At 42.7% G+C, this 8,168-nt stretch overlaps 1 pseudogene; it reads left to right on the forward strand.

The window, feature by feature from the left end:
• The first annotated feature begins 2,313 nt into the window (after positions 1-2,313).
• LOC109373965 (N-acetylgalactosamine-6-sulfatase-like) overlaps positions 2,314-8,168 on the forward strand; it is a 136,527-nt pseudogene continuing 130,672 nt past the window's right edge.

An 8,168-nucleotide genomic window follows, 5' to 3' on the forward strand; every position in this document is an offset into this window, starting at 1 on the left:
CTCTCCTCCCCCCAAACCTCTATATAATGGTTGCTATTGCTGAATAAAGCTGCTGGCTTGTTCCTCCTCATGTCGGCTCCGCGAGCTTTCTTTTCCCTGGGCATCTCACCTCTGAGAGCTCCCCTCAGCTCCCCTGGCATGACACTTGGCGTAGTTCTCAGGATGGCGAGGTGAGTGTCCCTTTCGCCCCAGTAGAGGAACCGCCCTGGGTAGGCAGGATGTGGCCCCAGATATCCCTCTGGTATCTGGTCGTGGTGTACCTGCTGGCGTGGACTCCGCTGGAAGACTGGGCTGCTGTGCGCCCCCTACAGGAAGACGTCCTGGAAGCACTGGAAGCGTTGGAACCGAACGTCCTGCGGGCGCACCGGGAGGCGGCTGGCAGGGTGGCCTGGACGTTCCTAGCTGTCTTGTGACATGCTAGTGGAGACATTCAGGAATATACGAACCGGGTCCAGCACTTACAGCACCAGGAAGAGTACTTAGAGCAATGTCTGGCAACGGCTGAACACATACTTCAAGAGTCTCCTGAGTGGAAGGTGCCCTCCTGGGCTAGCAGCCCATCGGAACCAGTACGGCATGCCTGACCGGTAGAGCAACAGAGGGTAGAAATCCAGGAGCTGGTGGCTCCTGGGAGTGGAGCTATGGGACCACGACAGTTGGTTACAGGCACGAGCTGTAACTGAGAAGGGCACAAGCCGCCCCCGTTCCCACAAACGGGCTACAAAAACTTCACTCAAGGGCCAGGGCGAGGGAAGGGACCTGGTTAAGGTAAGCCACCGGCAAATATGGCTTGATCTGATAGCTGCTGGGCTGGCTGAGAGGAAATTACATGGCTAGCCCCTTGAGGTCCTCCTGGCCCTCTGGTGGAAGCTACAGCCAGAGCAGAAGTTCACTGCAATGCCCCCAAAGGAGCAGAAGGAGGTTACCAGCGAGTTATGCTTAGCTGACTTCCTCCCTGACTAGGGAGTGGGCTGGGGCACCTGGTTAGCAGGGGAGCTGGATGACCTGAAGCCGCACATTGAACTCACCATATATTGGCACCCCGGAAAGTGTAGCAGGTACTGGCCCTCGTGGACATCGGGACAGACAACACCCTCATATATGGCAATCCAGACCCTTTTCAGAGCCCAAAAGCCACTATTGAAGGGTATGGTGGCCAACACATCACGGTACTAGAGTCTTCCTCACCTTGGGCATCGGACATCTCCCCTCCAGGGTCTATGAGGTCTATGTGTCTCTTATTGTTGAGTACATCCGAAGGGTGGATGTGCTCAGGGGACTGACTGTCATGACGTCTGTGGGGAAATTCCGTCTGAGGGTGCGTGTGGTGAAAACTATGGTTAGAGGACATCCCCAGCACGTGCCCCTCCACCTGCCACAGGCCACCTGAGTAGTTAACATCAGACAATATTGCTTCTCCAGGGGGCATGAGGAGATTAGGCGCACTATTTTGAAGTTGAAAGAGGCAGGTGTCCTAACAGCCCACCCATAGCCCCTTCAACACCCTTGTCTGGCCTGTGTGGAAACCAGATGGTACCTGAAGAAAGACAATGGACTACCAGGAGCTGAACAAGGTGACTCACCCACTGCACATTGCTGTTCCAAACATCACGGAGTTAATGGATCGCCTCTCGCAGGAACTAGGATGGTTCCACTATATGGTAGACTTGGCTAATGCCTTCTTCTCCATTGACATTGACACTGCCAGCCAAGAGCAGTTTGCCTTCACCTGGGAAGGCAGACAATAGGCCTTCCAGGTGTTGCCACAAGGCTACCGTCACAGCCCAACCCTGTGTCATGGGCTGGTAGAGCAGGATTTAGCTACATGGACCAAGCCTCTGACCGTGTGCTTGTTTCACTCTATAGATGATATAATGTTAACCTTTGATTCTCTTGCAGATTTGGAAACTGTCACCCGCAGTCTCCGAGATGCCCTAACGGGTTGGGGGTGGGCTGTCAACGAGGACAATATCCAGGGCCCTGGCTACTCTGTCAAGTTCTTAGGAGTTATTTGGTCAGGTAAGACCAAAGTTATACCAGAAGGCAGACAGGTCTCTGACCCTGCCCTTCTGTACCTGCTGACAGTTCAGGTACAAGAGAAAGGCTTTGGTTGGAGTTTACGGCGGACCCATGGGACCCAGAAGGTGCCCTTGGGTTTCTGGTCTCAGTCCTGAAAAGGAGCTGAGCAGTGATACTCGCTAATTGGGAACAATTAGCAGCCATTTACACAGCCCTAATGGCCTGTGAGGCCATCACAGGTCCTGCATCTGTAATGGTGCAGTCCACATACCTGGTCGAGGGTTGGCTGCAGTCATGGTCCAGGGCACCCCAGAAGGAGTGGTTCAAACTCCTGCACTGGCCAAGTGGGGAGCATATTTGGAGCAACAGGCCATGTTTAATTCCAGTTCGCTGCCCCAACAGCTCCACGAGCTGTTGGGCCCAGTAGCCTTCCGGGCAGACAAGGAAGAAGCACTTCCTGAGTACCCTGTAGAGATGACCAGCCCAGACAGGGAAGAAAAGCCACCTGTCCCTGACAAGACATGGTACACAGATGGCTCCTGTCGGGGCCAGCCCCCCACATGGACTGCAGTGGAATTAAAGCCAGAGTTGAAAGAGAACTGGTATGAAACTGGCCCAGGCCAAAGTCACCAATGTGCTGAGCTTAGGGCTGTTGGGTTAGTGCTCACACACAAAACAGTTAATGTACATGTCTGTACTGAAAGGTAGTTTTGCAGAACAAGATGGCCCTAGACCTGTTAACTGCTGCGCAAGGGGGACGTGTACCCTTTTGCACGTTGAATTCTGTATTTACATCCCGGACCACCAACAAAAGGTACAGGAGGCCTTACAGGAAATAGGCACCAAGGTTTCGGCAATCCAGGTCCTACATAATGACCCCCTTTTGGATTAGTGGAACTCCCTTGGCTCTTCATGGTGATGGGCAGGCTTTATCTTGGCAGGTATTGCTATCAGCCTCATGGTCCTCTGTTGCTCTATATATTACTAGTGTAGCCTTTGTACAAAGGGACACACTCTGGGTCAAATCCTGAACCACCACCCTGCAGGGGGTGGACTGACAGGGCCCAGGCTGAGTCAGTAGTGTGCAGGCTGGGGTATGGACCCTGACCCCCGGTCGAGGTTCAGGCCTACACAAGCGGAGGCAACTGATGCATGGACCCTGGCCCCAGACATAACAAACCTTGACTCTGGAGCCTGCTGTGCAAGCATCAGACTCTGGTGACATAAACTGTCTAGGTAAGCAAGATTCACAGCCACGGGAGGGAGCATGCGCACTTCCGTGTTCTCTCCTCCCCGCAAACCTCTATATAATGGTTGGTATTGCTGAATAAAGCTGCTGGCTGGTTCCTCCTCATGTCAGCTCCACATGCTTTCTTTTCCCTGGTCATCTCACCGCTGAATCCTCCCAGCAGCCCCCCAGTGACGACAGTAGGAGCACTGATTTTTAGTCCTGGCCTAGTGAAAATGGTAACAGGATGACACAGATGAAGTGTGGGGTTTCCATGATGACAAACATTCCTTAAAACTATAAAAATCACTGTTACTTCTGGGGGTTCCTTTGGTCAATTTATAATAACTGATAAGAGAGTCATATTCCTGGAATGAATGAATGACTCACTGCCTATTTATGAAGGAAAATAATTTGGTTCTGATGTTGAGGTTGGAGTCATCTAGAAGATCTTTTGTTTACAGTATAGGAAACTTCCCTGTGAAGATCAATTCACTTTACCATCTGTTTTTTATTATCCATTTTTAGTGACTGATTTCTTGGGTAAAAATCTATAAATATTCCACTTAGAGGAAAAATGTTATTTAATGTATCCATGGCAGCCACTTTCTATACCAAGCAATCATTTAGTATAGAAATCTACAAATAAAGAAAAATGGAAAGGATAAATACGTTACGATAATTTTCGTCGCTGGTGATGCAAAAAAGAAAGTTGCTGTAAAATCATCATTTCTTTTGATTAAAATGTAATTCTTTGAGAAAATAAGATTGAACAACTCAAATGTGAAGGTCTAAATTTAGGAGGCTATATTGTCCTCCTAATGCCCTTTTTTGGATTCAAATGAATCTAAGGAATTTAACATCCTCCCAAAGAAGAGAGAATTACAGGGCATTAAATCACCTTCCTTTTTAGAAGCAAGCATCGTGTTATTCTCACTTGAGTGGCACCCTAAGCTGGTTTGCAATTAAAGGAAGTTAGAGGGAGGCCTCACCAGCTAAGCCCTTTGGGAATGCAATTACTGCCTATACTTCCCTGCAGCCACATTCTGGTACCTCCTGGATACAATTTGATATTTAAACCATCAGCAGAATGACAAGAGTGAGCAATGTGACCTCTTAAATGACAGAAAATTACAAAAGGCTGCACTTACTTAGGTAATTTTTGACATTGAATAAAAGCCTGATGGAATGATATAGAAACAAGAGAGGCAGAGGCAGGTTGAGACTAATGGGTAGAGTGCTAGACAGGCATTTGTAGTAATGTCTTGTGGAGAGAAAAAAAGAGGAGTGTGCTGCAGCTGGAGGAGCCTGTGAATGCAGGGGACTGGAAAGGACTGAGGCCAACGGTGTGCATGGTTTTTAAATACATTTTTAAATTTCTCAATGATTAATCATACCCAAAGTCCATGAAACTTCATGAGCCATTCTTTTCTTTCTATTTCTTCTGGTTTATCTTGCTGTCAGTGTTTAAAATCATATGGACTGTTACCTGACATGTAGCAGAAGATGAGGTGATGTTAGAATTGCCTTAACTGACAAAATGAAACAAACAGTAAATGTGTGATTTAAAAAGCCAACTGTTTATTTCTCCCTTATTTAACTTTTAATTGGAAACACTTAGCTTTTATTTACTCTAAAAAGTAATGATTTTTGCCAGAGGATAATCTATCTCTCTAATGTCAAGGATGAGTCTCTTCCTGCAAGAATGAAAGCAGGAAATATTGGATCTTGGAGCATTCATTTATTCATGAGATTCAATTTGCTCAGTTCTTTAAAGTGTGCTATATTTCTGCTCTGCTCCTGGATATTTACATAAATTTCAAATGTCCATGCTAATTACATTTGTTAAATCTTCCTTAAGGATAAAGTCTGAGGCTACTTTCAAAGTTTCAAATTCAGGATGATAGGTGACCAAAATTTTTCTTTGAAAATTGAGGTATTCTCATGTTTAATGTAGTGAACTAAAAGTGAAGATGACTTAGCCCTGCTCTTTTCTTATAAACAATTTCTTATAAACTGGGTCCTACTTTTGTACCACAAATAATGTTATCATTTGCCTTTTCTTCATTAAAGGATAGTATCCAAGTTTTGGATGATAAATCTGAGATTTTGAGATATTCAAGTGCCTTGTGCAAAACCACATAGAACAGGAGCCAGAATTTCTGATTCAGTGTGCTCACCACTACTGCCCCATGGCAGGATCTGACTAACCAAAATGGCAATTTTGCTTCAGAATTTCATTGCTGATGGGTGACGAATCTTTTTACTTGGATTCTGAACAGTATTCCTCTGCTGACCTCAGGTGCCTGCCAACCCTTACCCTTGTTGAAAAAACATCTAACCTAAGAGAAAACTTAAGAGTTTATTTGAGCCAAACTGACGACAATTGTCAGGGAGCAAAATCTCAAAGGATTGAGAAAATGCTTTGGAAAATGGGAGTTTTGTGACTTATTTTATACATTAGAAGCAAAAGAAGAGGGTTAAATGAAATCTTTTGGTGATAGATTAAGGGGAGGGAGAAATCAAGCAAGGAAATCTCTGGGATTGGATAAAAAGTAAGTTGGAGAGACAGATACTTCTTTTACATTGGTGGGTACAGGACAGTTAATAGCATTTTACAGCACATAGAGATGGTAATCAGGGGACAAGAACAACAATTAAGGATTCTGTGGTGTGGTGGGTTGTGCCCTGGGGGGTCTGGAAAAAGGGATTACTCTGACATTCCAAAAGTATGTTATCTTAGATGCAAAAAGACAATGGGCAGGCTCACTTAAGGTAAAGATTGATCTTTGTCAAGGAAGCTACAGGCTAAGGATATGACTACCCACCATGATTCACTTCTAGTCAGGAATTTTTATGTTCACACCATCCTGTGTGGTTAATTTCAGTCTCTGAGTTTGTAAGGCCTGCCATGCAGGTCTCCCCTGAGTGTGTCAGGTTTAATATGTGGACCTTTTTTAGTCCACACCCTTAAGTGTGTGTACCTAGAACTCTGACCTTCCCTCTATTAATAGAAAAATGGGATTACAGCATTTAGGGGTTGGAATAGTCACTAGAAGTCACCAAGTCACCCAGATTTTATAGATGAGAGAATTGAAGTTCAGATGAAGAGGAAAATCATAGGCCTCTTAACACTTATTCCTGTTGTGTAAAAGTGGGGGTTTCTGGACATGTTACTTTTTATGGAGAAAATGTTATTTTGGGGAGAAACTATAACCTTCCCATTTAACATATTTTACATATATGAATACACTAGTGAATCAAACAAGAATTGTGTGTGCGCAGAGGGAGCTAAATTTGAGAAATGTTTATTTTGGAAATACTTTAAAAGTTGCTACTTCAAATTATCCATGAATGTGTTCATTTGAGTTCCTATAGAACTTTAGAGGAATTCAACCTCTTATTTTTGCTAGTTTGTTAGAAGCAGGCAAAAGCTGGTAAACATAAGAATTTGTAAATATTTTTGCATAACAAAGAACTTTGTCCTTTTCTGAATTTAGGGACTTCTAAAGCTTATACAGAAATGACTCACTGCACAAGGACAAAAAGGAAAAGGAAAAAGACCCTTGAACTGACTAAAAACATGACGACTTCTCTTTCTGCCTTGTGATGTCTGTACAGGAATAAGCCCTTAAGCCACTCAGACATGGATATTCTTCTTTTCCCTTCCTCTTATCTTGCATTGTGCAGCTTTACCTTAGTGGAAAGGGCTTGAGTGGCTGGAAGGTAAAGCCACCAAAATTTTAATTTATGGTGCAGAGCCATGACTTAACTCGCACAATTGCTGACCCCCATAAAAACTACATGAAAGAGCCTCTGCTGTTGTTATTATTGTTGCTCCTAATTATAATTTTAGAAATTAATTTGGATGACAAAAATGAATTGAAATAGGCAACTATCATTACATGTTTAATTCATAGTTGTTTATACCATTGTGATAACAGGAAATGTATATTTGGTCTGTGTTCCTGGTTCCTGACACAGACCTCCTGAAACTTTTGGAATTTCCTGAGTGATAAGAGTGATAAGAACATCTTTTCATAATAGGCCCATTTTAACCATACCTGAGTTTATGCTAATAAAGTGACCCTAGGTGGGTCCCTTTGAAAAGATCAACAAAATAAACAAACCTGCAGTTAGACTGACCAAGCAAATAAGAGAGAAGTCTAAAATTACTTATATCAAAAATAAAAGAGGAATTATTATTACCAATCATGCAGAAAAATTAAGATGAAATGGACTAATTTCTAAAAAGACAAAAACTGAGTCAAAGAGAAATAGACAATGTGAATACACATAAAAGAAGAGTTTTTTTATTAGTAGTAAATAAAACTAACCATGAAAATGCCAAGAAAAACAGCCTTCACTGATTAATTCTATGTAACATTTAATGAAGAATTAATATGAATTATTCACAAATACTTTCAAAAATAAAAGAGAGAATGTTTACAACTCATTTTATTTGGTTAGTATTATACTGATGGCTAAATCAAACCAAGCCATCACAAGAAGAGAAAAACAAACAAAAACACTACTGAGTAATGTATCTTATCAATATAGTCATAAAATTTCCCAAATGAATAATGGACAACTTATTCAAAAAAATATATGAAAATGAGATCTATCATGACAAACTGGAATCTAGTCCTGAAAGTAAAGTTGGTTTAACTTCCAAAAAATAAATTAAATTCAAATAAAAATATCAATATCAATTATAATCATGTCAACAGAAGAGATTTCTTCATAATCTCAACAAAAGCAGAAAAGGTAGTTGCCAAAATCAAGCACCCTTTTATAATAAAAACACTCAACTAACTTGAAATTAAAAGTAATTTATTCAATCTGATAAAGTCCATCTACAAAAAACAAACAAAACCAAACAAACAAAATAAATCACACACACACACACACACACACACAC

This window comes from Hipposideros armiger, unplaced genomic scaffold (assembly GCF_001890085.2).
Source record: "Hipposideros armiger isolate ML-2016 unplaced genomic scaffold, ASM189008v1 scaffold_763, whole genome shotgun sequence".
In the NCBI taxonomy this organism is placed as follows: Eukaryota; Metazoa; Chordata; class Mammalia; order Chiroptera; family Hipposideridae; genus Hipposideros; species Hipposideros armiger.